This window comes from Lepidochelys kempii, chromosome 3 (genome assembly GCF_965140265.1).
Source record: "Lepidochelys kempii isolate rLepKem1 chromosome 3, rLepKem1.hap2, whole genome shotgun sequence".
Classification (NCBI taxonomy): Eukaryota; Metazoa; Chordata; order Testudines; family Cheloniidae; genus Lepidochelys; species Lepidochelys kempii.
The window spans coordinates 44,245,966-44,262,476 of NC_133258.1; the positions used below are offsets into that span (position 1 = coordinate 44,245,966).

General features: G+C 45.2%; 1 long non-coding RNA gene across 3 annotated transcripts in view; it reads right to left on the minus strand.

Moving 5' to 3' along the window:
• The window catches only part of LOC140908151 (uncharacterized), a 149,422-nt gene extending 140,801 nt beyond the window's left edge, over positions 1 to 8,621 (minus strand). The window contains exon 1 of one of the 3 annotated variants that reach the window (XR_012157784.1): positions 8,303 to 8,621. This is a non-coding gene — a long non-coding RNA (uncharacterized lncRNA). The remainder of the gene's footprint in view (positions 1 to 8,302) is intronic. The other 2 variants (XR_012157783.1, XR_012157785.1) reach the window with 2 other exon arrangements.
• Positions 8,622 to 16,511: the final 7,890 nt, after the last annotated feature.

Sequence of the window (16,511 nt, forward strand, 5' to 3'; positions counted from 1 at the left end):
CTGCTGTTTAGCCTGCAGAAGAGAAGAATGAGAGGGGATTTGATAGCTGCTTTCAACTACCTGAAAGGGGGTTCCAAAGAGGATGGCTCTAGACTGTTCTCAATGGTAGCAGATGACAGAACGAGGAGTAATGGTCTCAAGTTGCAGTGGGGGAGGTTTAGGTTGGATATTAGGAAAAACTTTTTCACTAAGAGGGTGGTGAAACACTGGAATGCGTTACCTAGGGAGGTGGTAGAATCTCCTTCCTTAGAGGTTTTTAAGGTCAGGCTTGACAAAGCCCTGGCTGGGATGATTTAACTGGGAATTGGTCCTGCTTCGAGCAGGGGGTTGGACTAGATGACCTTCTGGGGTCCCTTCCAACCCTGATATTCTATGATTCTATGATTCTAATTAAAATTCTTCTTTTAAGAACCTGATTGATTTTTCATTGTTCTTAAGATCCAAGCGTTTGGATCTGTGTTCACCTGTACAAATTGGTGAGGATTCTTAACAAGCCTTCGCCAGGAAAGGAGGTGTCGGGCTTGGTGGGATATTTTGGGGGAAGATGTCTCCAAGTGGGCTCTTTCCCTGTTCTTTGTTTAACATGCTTGGTGGTGGCAGCATAGGGTTCAAGGACAAGGCAAAGTTTGTACCTTGGGGAAGTTTTTAACCTAAGCTGGTAAGAAAAAGCTTACGGGGTCTTTCATGCAGGTCCCCACATCTGTACCCTAAAGTTCAAAGTGGGAAAAAACCTTAACAGACCCATTAGTAACACTATTACCATGAGCAGCCTAACATATAAGAACTCACTTTTGGGAAAGCACAGATCACCCAATATGCATGGCATGCAGAAATAAAGCAGGGGAAAAAATTTTAAGTGGAAAAATGACAGACCTATATCATGATCAAGCAGATTTTATCATATCTGGGGACCACTTTTGGAAAAGAACAAAAATGCAGATAATAGAAGGTTGACCAAACACAAATGGGTCTTTTAAAGGTAACAAATACAGATTATAAATAAGATTTGTTCATACTTTATTTAAATATCAGGTATATTAATAATTATAAAACAAAGGTTTTTTAATAGTTGAATAAAAGCCTTTTTCTCACTGCTTTTATCTGTGGTTAGTTTACCTCTCCACTCTTAGCACTCATATATAGAGACACTACATTACATATCAGATCATGAAATATGCAAAGTTCTTTAGATGAAAGGTTCTGTATACATATTAGTCATTATTACTGTTATTGTTATTTAGACTTATTCAAAAGCTGAAAGAGGGTGCCACCTATTTGTCTTAGATGCCTTAATATAACTTCATAATACAACAAACCCAAAATCCAGGCCTAACTAAAGTCCAGGAATACAATTCAATCTTACCCCTAACAGCAAACCAAGCAACCAGAAAGTTCATATCCCCCTTCCCCTCCCACAGATCACCACCCTTACATTCCCCCCAAACACCATTTTCAAATGTTGTGGGGAAATATTATCTTTACAGCATGCCTTCAAGATCATCAGAATTGGGCTATTATGGACTGAATGGCAGAATAAATTCCAAAGCTGTGGGATCCTTACAGAGAACTCCCTGACAGTGGCTCCTCTTCTTATATATCAGTATTGGGCTCAAGCCCTTGTGGTGGTGGTATGGTACAGGAAGAGAGATAATCTCAGGTTGTTTTATTATGCTGTTCTTCTAGAATCATTTCTGTAAAATGGGCCGGCAAACTTTTTGGCCTGAGGGCCGCATCGGGCTTCAGAAAATTGTATGGAGGGCCGGTTAAGGGAGGCTGTGCCTCCCCAAACAGCCAGGCATGGCCTGGCCCGCACTTCTCGCTTCCTGATGCCCCCACCCGGACTCCTGCCCCATCCAACCCCCCCGTCCCCTGACTGCCCCCAGAACCCTCACCCCTGACTGCCTCCCGCCACCCCATCCAACCCCTCCTCTCCTTCCTTACTGCCCCCCCGGGATCCCTGTTCCCCACCCTCTGACCGTCCACGCCCCCCCGGAACTCTCCTGCCCTCTATCCAACCCCCCCGCTCCCTGGCTCCTTACCGCGCTACCTGGAGCACCAGTGGCTGGAGCCCGGCTGGAGCCTGCCACGCCACCGCGCAGCCCAGAGCACTGGGTCAGGCTGGGCTCTGCAGCTGCGCTGCCCCAGGAGCTCACAGCCCCGAGCATTGCACCGACAGCGTGGCGAGGAGAGGCTCTGGGGGAGGGGGAACAGTAGGGGAGGGGCCCAGGACTAGCCTCCCAGGCCAGGAGCTCAGGGGCCGGGCAGGAGGGTCCCACAGGCCGGATGTGGCCCGTGGGCTGTAGTTTGCCCACCTCTGCTGTAAAATATGAAATCGAACAATTCTAGAGCAGGCCACTCATCTTTTTTTAAAAAAAAAACAACAAAACCTACATTCCCCCTCATGATTTAACATTTTCTTTAGTCAGCTAGCTTCATACAAAATGGTCATTTATATTAGCTGGCAGTGATAGAAATAGGGATTAGCCTTAATCTATTCTAATTAATATGGTGAGATTCTCTAGGTCACATTTGAATTGTGGAAAATCTGTAGTGAAGAGGCTGGAAAAGAGAAATGATCTGTAGAAATTAACTTGTGATAATTAACTTGTTGAAATAGATATGTTATGGATTAATAAATGCAAAGTCCAGTGCACCATGTTTTCTACTATTTTTGTGTGTGTGATCTTCTGCCTGGAAATAGAAATTGGGAACGAACACACACACACACCCTCCCTTTATCTCTTCTGGTACAGCCATTATTTCAACCAAGCGCAGATCATAGTTTCCCATCCATACCTCCCAGCTGGTCAGCCGGTTAGACTGATTTGCTCATGAAAACCTTTTAATCTGTTTCTAGTGTATTCTATAAGGGAAAGCTGCTCAACTCCCATTGATCTGGATGAGTGCTATAACCAACTAGTGGCCACAAGTATCAACATAAAATACATGGGAAACACAGATAATTTGGGGACTAAAATAAGTGACGTTTCTTGAAATGAGGGACATTTGAGCAGGTTTGATGAGGAGCATAATCTGATATTATCACAATTATTTGGATTACAGTAGTGCCTGAGTCCCAGTTGAGATCAGGGCCCTATCGTGCTAGACACTGTACAAAGATGTAGTATGAGATAGCTCTTGGGACAGGGACTTTCAGTTGAAATAAACAAGACAGATAAAGGGTGTCAGTGGCACAGAGAAGTGAAGTGACTTGCCCAAAGTCACACAAGTGGTCAGTGGTAGGGTCAAGAAAAGACTGCATGACTCTTCAGTCCTAGTGAAATGTTCTATCCAGTGGACCACTTTGCCTCTCATAACATTACTTACAGATAATGCTGTATATTAAGGCCCAGATCCACAAAGGGATTTAGTGCCTAGAAAATCACAGGAAAAACACTGGAATCCACAAAATCTGAGTTCGGCTCCTAGGTTTCCTATACAATACATGGGGCAAGGTAGGTGCCTTAGAATGGGATCTACAAAAGCAAGTATGTCAGGCTGGGATGTGCTAAACTAGCCAATGGGAAATGCCAAAGAGGGGGATGTGTCCTAAGACCCCACGCCGCACCCCCAACCCCCTTATGGAGATAGGTGCCTAAGTCCAGGCTGCAGTGAGGCACCTCTCTCTGCTTGCTATCTATGAACCAGGGGGAAGATAGGTGTTTAGCTATCTAACTCACGTGGGGGCTGAAATGGAAGGGTGACCTGCAGCCAATGGGAGCTGAGGGGGCAGTGGTTGCAGGCAGGAACAGTGTGCGGAGCCACGTTTCTCCCTCCACCTCCTGGGGGCCGCAGGGGCATGCTGGCTGCTTCAGGGAGTGGTGTGGGTCCGGGGCACAGTGGTTAGGGCATTCACCTGATGGAGACCACCAGTTCAAGTCCCCACTCTGCCTGAGGAAGAGAGAGGATCTGAGCAGAGCACTACCACCTCTCAGGTGAGCACCCTGCCCACTGGACTCTCTCACTCTCTGCCCCAATTAATATTTAATTCAAATGAAACAACTTCAATAGGAGAGATTGAGGGAGACCCACATCAGTATATCCCATAATCCAGTGGTTAGGCCACATGAGAGGTGGCAGATCCCTGTTCAAATCCCTTCTCATCTTCAGGGGTTCGGGAAGACTTGAACCAGGATCTCCCACATCCCAAGAGAATAACCCCAACCACTAAGCTAAAGGTTATGAAGGAGATTGTGCTCCTCCTCCTCTGTTATGTATAAATCTAGGTGGGCTCTAAGCAGGCCTACAAGATGAGCCCCCATACGTAAATTAGACGGAGGAGCATCTACTTTCCTCCACACAGGCTGGAGCTAGGGGTCTGGGTGCTTACATTGGGGCAGCAGCATGCACAGATGCAGAAATTTTGGTGCCTTGGGAACTTTTACTGCAAGAATTTATGTGCTGAGTGAGTTCAGGTTCCTACAGGATTGGATGGCAGCCAAGCAGGAGCTTTGTGGAGCACAGTGGAGCCTAAAAGCAGGATTTAGGCACCTATTTATTTTTGTGGATCATGCCTAAGTGTCTAGTATTACAGTGATGGATGCCCTAAAATCCTGTAGAGTCCTTATTTTTTATTCAGTTTTCAGAGTAACAGCCATGTTAGTCTGTATTCACAAAAAGAAAAGGTGTACCTGTGGCACCTTAGAGACTAACCAATTTATTTGAGCATAAGCTTTCATGAGCTACAGCTCACTTCATCGGATGCATACTGTGGAAAATACAGAGGATATTTTTATACACACAGACCATGAAAAAATGGGTGTTTATCACTACAAAAGGTTTTCTCTCCCCCCACCCCACTCTCCTGCTGGTAATAGCTTATCTAAAGTGAATTTGTCCTGGAAATGGCCCACCTTGATTATCATACACATTGTAAGGAGAGTGATCACTTTAGATAAGCTATTACAAACAGGAGAGTGGGGTGGGAGGAGAGAAAACCTTTTGTAGTGATAAACACCCATTTGTTCATGGTCTGTGTGTATAAAAATATCCTCTGTATTTTCCACTGTATGCATCCGATGAAGTGAGCTGTAGCTCACGAAAGCTCATGCTCAAATAAATTGGTTAGTCTCTAAGGTGCCACAGGTACTCCTTTTCTTTATTCAGTTTTGTGTGCCCGCAGCCATACACGTTATGCACAATGCATACCATGGTGGAGTGAGGCTGCACAGGCTCCTGGGCAGTTAGCCCTGGTGCAGGAGCCTGCCCCATAGCAGCAGAGAGGAGCAGCAGTGCTGGCAACCCCACTGCCCACTCAGATTTGGCCCACAACCTCTCCATTATAATAGAGGGGTGCAGGGGCCAAGCCCAATTAGCCCTGTGTTCCCCATGTTCCGGATCTCAATGTCACTCACTCAGTTTTGGCATTGCCACCCTCTACCCCATCAAAATGGAGGGTCTGGGGGACCAATCCTGAGTGGTCAGTGGAGAACAGTGCTACTCCTCCTCATCACTGCTGAGGGGCTGGCTCCTGCACCAGGGCTCCCCCACTCAGCCTTGCCCCGCTTCCAGCCCGCTCTGCTTGCAGGACTCGCTCAGCCTCAAGACCTTCTAAAAGTATGAGAGAACAAGTGAGAGTGATTCAGTTGTACATACCATTTGAAAAATTTCAAGGGGCATCCTTGCAGCTGCTGATACAAATTTTCATACATAGAATATCAGGGTTGGAAGAGACCTCAGGAGGTCATCTAGTCCAACCCCCTGCTCAAAGCAGGACCAACCCCAACTAAATAATCTCAGCCAGGGCTTTGTCAAGTGGGCTTTGCCATAATCACTCTCTCATTAAAGGGTATTTAAATGATGTCATCAGATTAATCTTTATGTTATTTGCTGATGCTATATACATGTATTAGAACCCTGCTTTAACATTTTCCCCTCAAATGGTATATTTGAACCATAAATGCAGAACACCAGACACTCACTGGTTATTCACTTAGTGTAGCAAAGTTAATGCTGCAAGTTTTTATCAAGCAGATAATAAAACTAAGCAGTACATGAGCATTAAGAAAATTCTATTATCGGCTGGGAAATTAGGATAATTTCTCCTGTAGTTTCAGGAAAAACTAAAATGATACCTGTTTCTATCGCACTTCCAATTCTGCCATTCTTCAAAGATTTTCTAGTTAAAAGTAAAAAAGAAAGAGCTGCCTCCATTTTGAGTTTGAACATTTTCCTTTAAGAGATTCCATGTACTGCTGCTTTAAAATTAACTCTCACCTTGGGGCAAATGGGAACCAATGAAGCAATCAGGCTCCGATAATGACAATGGAAAATGTTTCACAGACTTTCTATTAGGAATGGAAAAACAGTAATTAAAGTGCTAAAAATGCATTTATGGAAACTTCAGAAAACACAGGGGTCTGTGATTACCATAAGAAAAATTGGAATCTTACTTCTGCCTTCCTCTAGCTTTTGCCTGTAATAAAGTGATTCACTATAGAAGTTAAATAGATTGATTTGGGGTTGTATTTTCAAAAGCACCCAATTGATTTTAGAGAATGAGTCCCACTGAAGGTAGATAGGACTTGTGCCCCTAAGTCACTTAAGTACTTCTGAAAACCTCATCCTTTGAAATAAAAATCATCACTGGTTAAACCTATTGCATTATTCAGCATAAATTCCATGTAGAGCAACATATTTTCATTTTTAATCCAGGGCCCATTCCTACAATCCATGCTCACATGAGTAGTTTCATTTCATTCGGTAGAACTACCCAAATGAATAAGTACTGCTCATGAGAATATGGTTGAAATTGTGTTTCATCCTTATCAGTTGCTACCAGCATCAGTTAGAACATGATAGCATGTATTAATGTAACACAAATCACAACCAGTTTGTTAATATATTCTGTAAAATGATACACAGCAAGTTCTACTGCAAACTGACAGTCATGCTAAAGAAAATACATTCAGAGAGATACCTATCCTCAAAACGTTGATTGTATTTATATTTTTTTCCATTGGAACAATGTTCCTTAAATCTTGTGGCTAGTCTCTAAAGATTATGGGGTGCCTCGAGTAGGGAAGCTAACTCAGTGCAATTTTTATGCTGTCATAGGGACTGAGTACAGGACCTGGTCACCGTGTCCTGGGACAGGAATCATCATGATTAAAGCCAGGTAAATGGTCTGAGAGGAGAACATAGCTGTCAGGTTAGATGTAGCTCTTTGAGTGACTTTTTTTTTATTGATGTGGGTGAGTGAAGGGAGTGAGATTTTTCTGACTTAAGCTGTCTCCCTGCCTAATTTTCATTGTTTTTGTCCTCCTTTTTCTCCCTGCTGTTCTGTCTGCTATCTCTTCTCTTTTTGACCACCTCCCTTTCACTCTCCACCCCCCACTTCCTCATATTTTGGTTGCCTCCTCCTTTGTGGTCTTGTCTTTTACAATCACATGCCTCCCTTTTAATTCTTACTTTCTTCTCTCTTTCTCAGGCCTGGTCTACTCTACACAATTAGGTCGATGTGAGGCATGTTACGCTGACCTAATTATGTCAGTGTACATACTACAACCTTGTCCCACCGATGTAAGTGCCCTACTACAAAGACATAATAACTCCACCTCCATGAGAGGTGTAGGGCTTATGTCGGTCTAGTTAAGGGGAGACACTGTCTGTGCAGACACTGCATTCCTTACATCAGCTGTTGGATATTTTGTCAATTTCACGGCTCTATGCATGGAGCCATGAAACTGACAAGAAAGCCAAGCAGCTAGACCCCAGCTGCCCCCTGTGAGGGGTTGGATCACAGAATCCCCCTGGGGGCTGCCAACTGATGTGCCAAGACTACTTCTGCCCCTGCTTTCCTTGCCCTCCCAGCTGGGGACTTCAGTGCCCTGCCTGGTTTGAGCCAGACCCGCTAGCCTGCTGCAAACCCAGGCCCAGGTCTGAACCACGTCCCCTAACAGCTGTAGGCTTAAACTGAAAGCAGCTTAAGAAGCGTTCCTGTCTTTAACACTCAGATGCCCAACTCCCAATGGGGTCTAAACCCCAAATAAATCCGTTTTACCCTGTATAAAGCTGATACAGGGTAAACTCATAAATCGTTCGCCCTCTATAACACTGGTAGAGAGATATGCACAGCTGTCCATCCCCGTCCCCCCACAAGCATTACAGAGTAAGTATAAATTACTTACTCTGGATTAAATAATAAGTAAAAAGTTATTTTATTAAATACAGAAAGTAGGATTTAAGTGGTTCCAAGTAGTAATAGACCGAACAAAGTGAATTACCAAGTAAAATAAAATAGAACATGCAAGTCTATGTCTAATACAGTAAGAAAACTGAATACAGATAAAAAATTCCTCACCCTTAGAGGAATTCCAGTAAGCTTCCTTTTACAGACTAGTGTCCTTCTAGTCTGCGTCCAGCAATCACCCACACCCCCTGTTGTTACTGTCCTTTGTTCCAGTTTCTTTCAGGTATCCGTGGGGGTGGAAAGGCTATCTCTTTAACCAGCTGAAGACAAAATGAAGGGGTCTCCCATGGGTTTAAATAGACTTTCTCTTGTGGGTGAAGACTCCCCCTCTCTCCTATGCAAAGTCCAGCTCCAAGATGAAGTTTTGGAGTCACCTGGGCAAGTCACATGTCCGTGCATGACTCAGTTTTTATAGGCAGCAGCCATGGTTCACATGCTACCTTGAATGTCCTCAGGTAGACTTCTTATCTTGATTGGAGCCTTCCAAGACTCATTGTGCATTAAGTGCTTCTTGACTGGGCACTTAACTTGCAAATTCCTTTCTAAAGAAGCTGAGCAAATTCCTTACTAAGGTTATTTAAAATCAAACAAGTATACAGCCAATATTCATAACTTTGAATACGATAATGACACATGCATACAAATAGATGAATAGATTCACTAGATCATAACCTTTACAGAGATATGTTACATGGCATATGTAGCATAAAACATATTCCAGTTATGTCATATATTATTCATAAGCATATTTCCATAAAGCCTTACAGGGGGCACTGTCACACCCCCGACTCCCTGTTCCTAGCTGGATTGCTGCGCAGAGGCTCCCTGCTCAGGGCCCCCAGAAGCCCTGGGCAGCTGCAACCTCCGCTCCCAGCTGCCCCCTCCTGGTGAGGACCGGCACCACCAACAGAAGGAGGGTAGTGTGAACATTACTGCAGTGGCTGTAATTCCACCTAACATAGGTTGACTTAGTATTGTAGTGCAGATATACCCTCAGTTTGTCCATCTCTTCTCCTGTCGCCTTTCCCCAAATCCACAGGGAAAAAGCCCACTTGGAGACATCTTCCCCCACATACACTTACATTTGTTTAGCTCAATTTCAGTCTCTCATTCCTGCCCCCAACGGCATGTTTGTCTCATTGCTGTTGTGCAGAGGACTGTTCATTAGGTTGTCCAAGGTAACAAAAATGTAACTCAGCCTGTTCCATAAAATTGTTCACAAAAATTGAAGACAAATAGACTGGCTCAAACAGAATCGTTTAAGTTGAAAGACCTGTGACAAGGGGTCTTCAAGGCTCCTGCTAAAGTTGTGGGTTGATAGGATGACAAGATGAAAGATTCTAGAAATGGGAGGAAATGTTTACAACTGAAATCACCAGAATGTATTTTGATTGGATAAAATTAATGGGAAGGGACTGCCATCCCTTCTTGGACATTATCTCAGTGTCATTGAATAGGAGCAAGGCGGACAAATGGACTGGAATGAGGTGCCACCATATCCTGGGACCTTGGGAACCACCATGACTGCATTGGGCCTACATCATCCTGATCCTGAAAGGCATCCTGACCAGACTAGGCCAGTGAGCGGGAACTGATAACATTACCATCCTCACCAGCTTTGGCTAAATCATCAACACCTAGCAAGTGAGTGTGAGTTCCTGCTGTCACCACTCCCCCATGTCAGTTTCTTTTTCCATCTTATTTCTCCTCTTTCCTTTCTCTCTTTTCACTTTCTGTTTTAATAATAGTCTAGCTTATCCAAACAAGACTACATCTTTAGCTACATTGCTGTGAGCCCATGATCAGGGAGACAGCTAAAAAATAATGCCTTACACAGTCCGATGTTGATACAAGTCGGCCAGGTCTTGGAATGGATAAGACCATGTGCTAGTGTAAGTGGGGGAATAGTCCCGCTATTGTGGGGAACTTTCCTGGCTTCTGCACTACCCCGGTGAAGTGGGCTAGCGAAAGGATCTGAGTCCTCTCTCCCACTTCCTTTACCCAGTGGCCTCCCTGCCCTTGAGGACTCCCCTTCCACTCTCCTGTCTGGCAGAGTCCTCGTAACCCCAACAAGGCTGGGCCCAGGATTCCTAGGGGACTCGACCACCAACTCTGCTGTGGTCACCTAGGTCAGGGGCTAGGGTGTCCCCACTCCGGGGTACTCTCTCTGCACTGGGCACTTAGAATCATAGAATCATAGAATATCAGGGTTGGAAGGGACCCCAGAAGGTCATCTAGTCCAATCCCCTGCTCGAAGCAGGGCCAATTCCCAGTTAAATCATCCCAGCCAGGGCTTTGTCAAGCCTGACCTTAAAAACCTCTAAGGAAGGAGATTCTACCACCTCCCTAGGTAACGCATTCCAGTGTTTCACCACCCTCATAGTGAAAAAGTTTTTCCTAATATCCAACCTAAACCTCCCCCACTGCAACTTGAGACCATTACTCCTCATTCTGTCATCTGCTACCATTGAGAACAGTCTAGAGCCATCCTCTTTGGAACCCCCTTTCAGGTAGTTGAAAGCAGCTATCAAATCCCCCCTCATTCTTCTCTTCTGCAGACTAAACAATCCCAGCTCCCTCAGCCTCTCCTCATAAGTCATGTGTTCTAGACCCCTAATCATTTTTGTTGCCCTTCGCTGGACTCTCTCCAATTTATCCACATCCTTCTTGTAGTGTGGGGCCCAAAACTGGACACAGTACTCCAGATGAGGCCTCACCAATGTCGAATAGAGGGGAACGATCACGTCCCTCGATCTGCTCGCTATGCCCCTACTTATACATCCCAAAATGCCATTGGCCTTCTTGGCAACAAGGGCACACTGCTGACTCATATCCAGCTTTTCATCCACTGTCACCCCTAGGTCCTTTTCCGCAGAACTGCTGCCTAGCCATTCGGCCCCTAGTCTGTAGCAGTGCATTGGATTCTTCCATCCTAAGTGCAGGACCCTGCACTTATCCTTATTGAACCTCATCAGATTTCTTTTGGCCCAATCCTCCAATTTGTCTAGGTCCTTCTGTATCCTATCCCTCCCCTCCAGCGTATCTACCACTCCTGCTAGTTTAGTATCATCCGCAAATTTGCTGAGAGTGCAATCTACACCATCCTCCAGATCATTTATGAAGATATTGAACAAAACTTCTCTGACCCACTGACCATTACATACAAGTTAAAGCAAATGCAAGTTATTTAATCAACAATTAATTTTGAAAAGAATAAGAAAAAATCGGAAAGGTTAAAGGAAACACTCCAACCTGCTCTGTGGCAGGGAACATCACAGTGTCTCTGGAATGTCAGGGCAGTTCACAGTCTGTTCCTTGTAGGTCCCAGGCCTTCTTCTCAGGCCCTGGCTTTGCTGCAGGGATGCCGTGGGTTGGACACTTGCTCTGGTGGTGGCCACACACTCTCAGGCTCTAAGTGGGAGGACTCTTCTTCCCAGTGTCGCCCCCGCCCTGACGGGGTTATGATCCAAGCCTGGCCTGCAGAGCCTCTTGGCTGAGGTGTCTCCCTGTGCTGGGCCCGCTGCCCAGGGTCCCCCTCGCTCTCCCCAGCTGCTCACTGCACCCAGCTCTGGACTGCACCAGCCCCAGCTCCACCACTCTGTCTCTGCACAGCTGCTGCTGCTCTGCCTCCAGCTCCCTGGGCTGCTTCTTTGGCCCCTCTGGCTCTGGTTGCTACAGCTCTGCTCCCAGGACAGGTCTGCTCTGCAGGCTGCTTCTGTGACTCTCCTCCCTGGCCTCCTGACTCCCTGATTAGCCTGCTCACCCTGTCTTTCAGGCTGACCTGGAGCATTGGCCTCTCCCCATTGTTCCTGGGGGCTGTCAGTCTCAGGGTCCTGATTCCCCACCGACCCTTCCCCCTTTTTAGTACTGGGCGCTAGCAACTAAAACACCCCCACTGAATGTTAGTAAGGGGGCAATAGTTCCCTTACACTGGGGTTATGTTTCTCCAACAGTGAGGTTGCAAGCAAGAGTCAGTCCCAGAAACAGAAGCTGTATTTTCTATCTTTGCTGTTCTTTTGTCTTCCATTTTGTGCATCTGTCTCTTTTTCTCTCAAAAAAAACCCCCAAAACATGTTCAGACTTCAACAATAACAGCAACAACAGATGCTGCTCAACTAACTTCTCTTTTCCTCAAAAGGGACAACTAATACCATTTCCTCTTGATTCAAGCGGTGAGCCAATATTTGGGGCATTCCTGGGTGTTTCTATTAGGAGAAGTTGGTTATACAAGTCAGGTATATTCTTTTGTATAATCCAGTTTATTAACAAAGAGTGTACACAAAGTCCTGTTTGGGAACGCAGTAGGAACAAACAGCAGCTGGCAGTTTCTTGCTCACAATCTCTAAGCCTTCCCATGCAGCCAGTACTCTGCCCAAAAGAATCTCTTAGGGCCACACTCTCACCCTGCTTCTCTCACTGTCTGCTCACTTACTGATTTCTTACACACACAAAATCATTGCTCCAGCCCCTGTGTTTGCAATCAGTCTGTAGGGAAGCCCCTGGGGACACATGGCTCAGCTTTTTACGCAGGCCTTTCCATGCTAATTTATACTTTGGTGGTAACATCTATTGCATCGCCTATCATCACTGAGGTTTGTGATTGCCCACAGATCAAAAGGTATGTCTATACTTCAAGCTGGAGATGAGATTCCTAGCTAGAGGAGACAAACTTGCATTTGCTTTGATTGAGCTAGCATGCTAAAAATAGAGTGTACCCACCGCCATGCCATTCAAGGGGCTAGCCTCCCCAAATCCGTGTCTGTCAGAGGTGTTAGGTACTTACATGGGGCAGCTAGCTCCTCCTACTGTTTGCACTGAAAAATTCACATCCCTGAGTGATGCAGTTAATCCAACATAAATCCCTGTACAGACAGGGCTAGGCTGACAGAATAATTCTTCCGTCAACCTAGCTACCACCTCTCAGTAACTACTGCAGCATTTCAACTGTACACCAGCCCTGAGTCTGATGCAAATGAAAAGAATGTGAAACCACATGAGAGGAAAACTTCAGAAAAAACCCAAAAGCCACAGGATGGGGTACTGCTTACAAATAAAATCAATGGATTTGGGCGGTATAGCTGGTGGTATTGAGGAACATCCTTGACCCTTCATCGAAGAGACAGTGTGTTATGAAGGGAGGGTCACAGACAACCTGGCTGGAAAACACTGCAAAGACTTTGGGTGAACTCAGCTTCATTAGACAAGATCATATCTTGTTAATTAAGTCCTGGCTCTAGAAGGCTTTGACTCTTAGAGATCACCCAGACCAGTAAGGGGTTCTGTCACCATCTGCCTTGTAACGTTGGGTGTTTTGATGCTATGCTGCTGTGGCTCAAAGCCCTGACACCAGTAGCCAGCCTTCAAGCACAAAAGTCTCTCTCTGGCTTCCACCACCCTAGTCCCTGCAAGGTGACCCCAACAGCCCTTCCCGTCCTGAGTCTCCCCAAATCCATCTACCCTGAGTTCTTAATTACCAGAACCTTGGACTTTTCCCCTCTGGTTTGTCACACACCCCCCCCAAGGTGTAAAAACAGTCCCCAATTACAAGTTCACTTTGGCACATGCTCCACACAGTTTGCACACCAGAGACTTCCTTCGGGTAACTGTAAACAAAGAGTTCATTTAATAGAAAAATCAGAGATTCAAAGATGAAATAGTAAGGAAAAGCAAATTATAGTGGGGCGGCTCCCCCACTCCAAGGTAAAAGGGATTAAGAGCAGCTGAGGGAGGCTGGAGAGGTAGATGGCCCCAGGTGTGGCTGGTTTAATCAGGCCCAAGCTAGCCCTGGTAAGAGGCCTGGGGGGGACAGGAGCTGAAGAAGTTTCATTCTAGCCCTGGCATGGGAAAGGCTAGCTGCATGGGAGCAAGGTACCTGAAGCGGAGCAGTGCTGAGGAAGGGCAAAGGGAGCTGGGGAGCTCTAGCCAGGTAAACCCCTGGGTTGCAGGCCTTGTTAAAGGCCCAAAAAAGGTACTGGGGCTGCAGAGGGGCAGCCCGGGGATAGGCAAAGGCTGCAGGTCCTATCCCATTGCCAATGATGAGTGGCCATTACAGACTGTAGTTTGCCCCAGGGAAAAGGGGATAGATGATGACTGGCAGTAGCCACTGAGGCAAGATGGGCTTAGAGGAGTGGGGGTTCCCTGGAGGGGAGACCCAGAGTGTGGGGACACTGCAGTGGGGAAGCACCCCAAGGTAAGGGGCACTGGGGGTACAGGAGGGACATGGGGCCTGAGGCAGGCAAGACACCAGCTGCCAGAGGGTGCTTCAGAGCTGGAGTTGAGCTAATTCCCAAGGTGACCAGCAGAAGGTGCCGCACTAGTGAGTTGTCACTCTGTTGCACAAATACATACAAGTCATGCAGAAAACAAAGATGCAACTTCTGGCTTTACTCTTCTATATTAGATACATCACTTTTTCTCATATAAGTTAACTCTTATATGAGGGAGATTCCCAAACCTTAGCCATTCTTTTTAGGTGACAAATCTGAGGAACTGTCCCAGATTGAGTTGTCATTAGAGGAGATTTTAGAACAAATTGATAAAGTAAACTGTAATAAGTTACTAGGACCAGATAGTATTCACCCAAGAGTTCTGAAGGAACTCAAATGTGAAATTGCAGAACTACTAACTATGGTATGTAACCTATCATTTAAATCGGCTTCTGTACCAGGTGACTGGAGTATAGCTAATGTGATGCCAATTTTTAAAAAAGGCTCCAGAGGAAATCCTGGCAATTACAAACCAGTAAGCCTAACTTCAAGGCAAATTGATTGAAACTCTAGTAATGAACAGTTTTATCAGACACATAGATGAACGTGATTTGTTGAGGAAGAGTCAACATGTTTTTTTGTAAAGGGAAATCATGCCTCACCAATTTACTAGAATTCTTTGAAGGCATCAACAAACATGTGGACAAGGGTGATCCAGTGGATATAGTTTACCAAGATTTTCAGAAAGCTTTTGACAAGGTCCGTCATCAAAGGCTCTTAAGCAAAGTAAGCTGTCATGGGATAACAGGGAAGGTTCTCTCATGGATCAGTAACTCCTTAAAAGAAAGGAAACAGAGTACGGATAAATGGTCTATTTTCAGAATAGAGATAGGTAAACAGTGGTCTGTACTAGGACCAGTACTATTCAATATATTCATAAATGATCTGGAAAAAGCGGTAAACAGTCCAAAGTAGACTGTGAAGAGTTAGGGATCTCACAAAACTGGGTAACTGGCTAATAAAATGGCAGATGAAATTCAATGCTGATAAATGCAAAGTAATGCACCTTGGGAAAACATAATCCTATCTATACATATAAAATGATGGGGGTCTAAATTAGCTGTTACCACTTGAGAGAGATCTTGGAGTCAATGTGGCTAGTTCTCTGCAAACATCCACTCAATGTGCAACAGCAGTCAATAAAGCTAACAATGTTGGGAATCATTAAGAAAGGGATAGATAATAAGACAGAACATATCTCATCTATATAAATCCATGGTATGCCCACATCTTGAATACTGTGTGTAGCTGTGGTTGCCGCATTTCAAAAAAAAATTGGAATTGGAAAAGGTACAGAAAAGGGCAACAAAAATGACTAGGGATATGGAATGGCTTCTGTATGAGGAGAGATTAATAAGAATGGGACTTTTCATCTTGGAAAAGAGATGACTAAGGGGGGATATTATAGAGGTCTATAAAATAATGATGGGTATAGAGAAAGTAAATAAGGAAGTGTTAATTACTCCTTCTCGTAACAGAAAAACTAGGGGTCACCAAATGAAATTAATATGTAGCAGGTTTTAAACAAACAAAAGGAAGTATTTCTTCATACAACATACGGCCAACCTGTGGAACTTTTTGCCAGAGGATGTTGTGAAGGGCAAGACTATAACAGGGCTCTAAAGAACTAGATAAGTTCATGCAAGATGGGTCCATCAATGGCTATCAGCCAGGATGGCAGGGATGGTGTCCCTAGCCTTTGTTTGTCAGAAGCTGGGAATGGGTGACGGGATGGATCACTTGATGATTACCTGTTCTGTTCCCTCCCATTCATTCCCTAGCATTGGCTACTATCAGAAGACAGGATACTGGGCTAGATGGGCTATCGCGCTCTGACCCAGTATGGTCGTTCTTATATTGCTGCTGAACAGTTTCCCAGTGTGCCACCTCTCCTAGAGGGGACTCAGTGTTTGATGGACACCTTTCAGCTTAAAGGCTGTCCCTCACTTTCTGGTGCTAATCTCAGACACAAGCCTCCTTTTAAAAGGCTTTTTTTCCCCCTTTCTGTCCCCTCTTTCTCCTGCCATAAAATGACTCATGGTAATTCAGAGTGG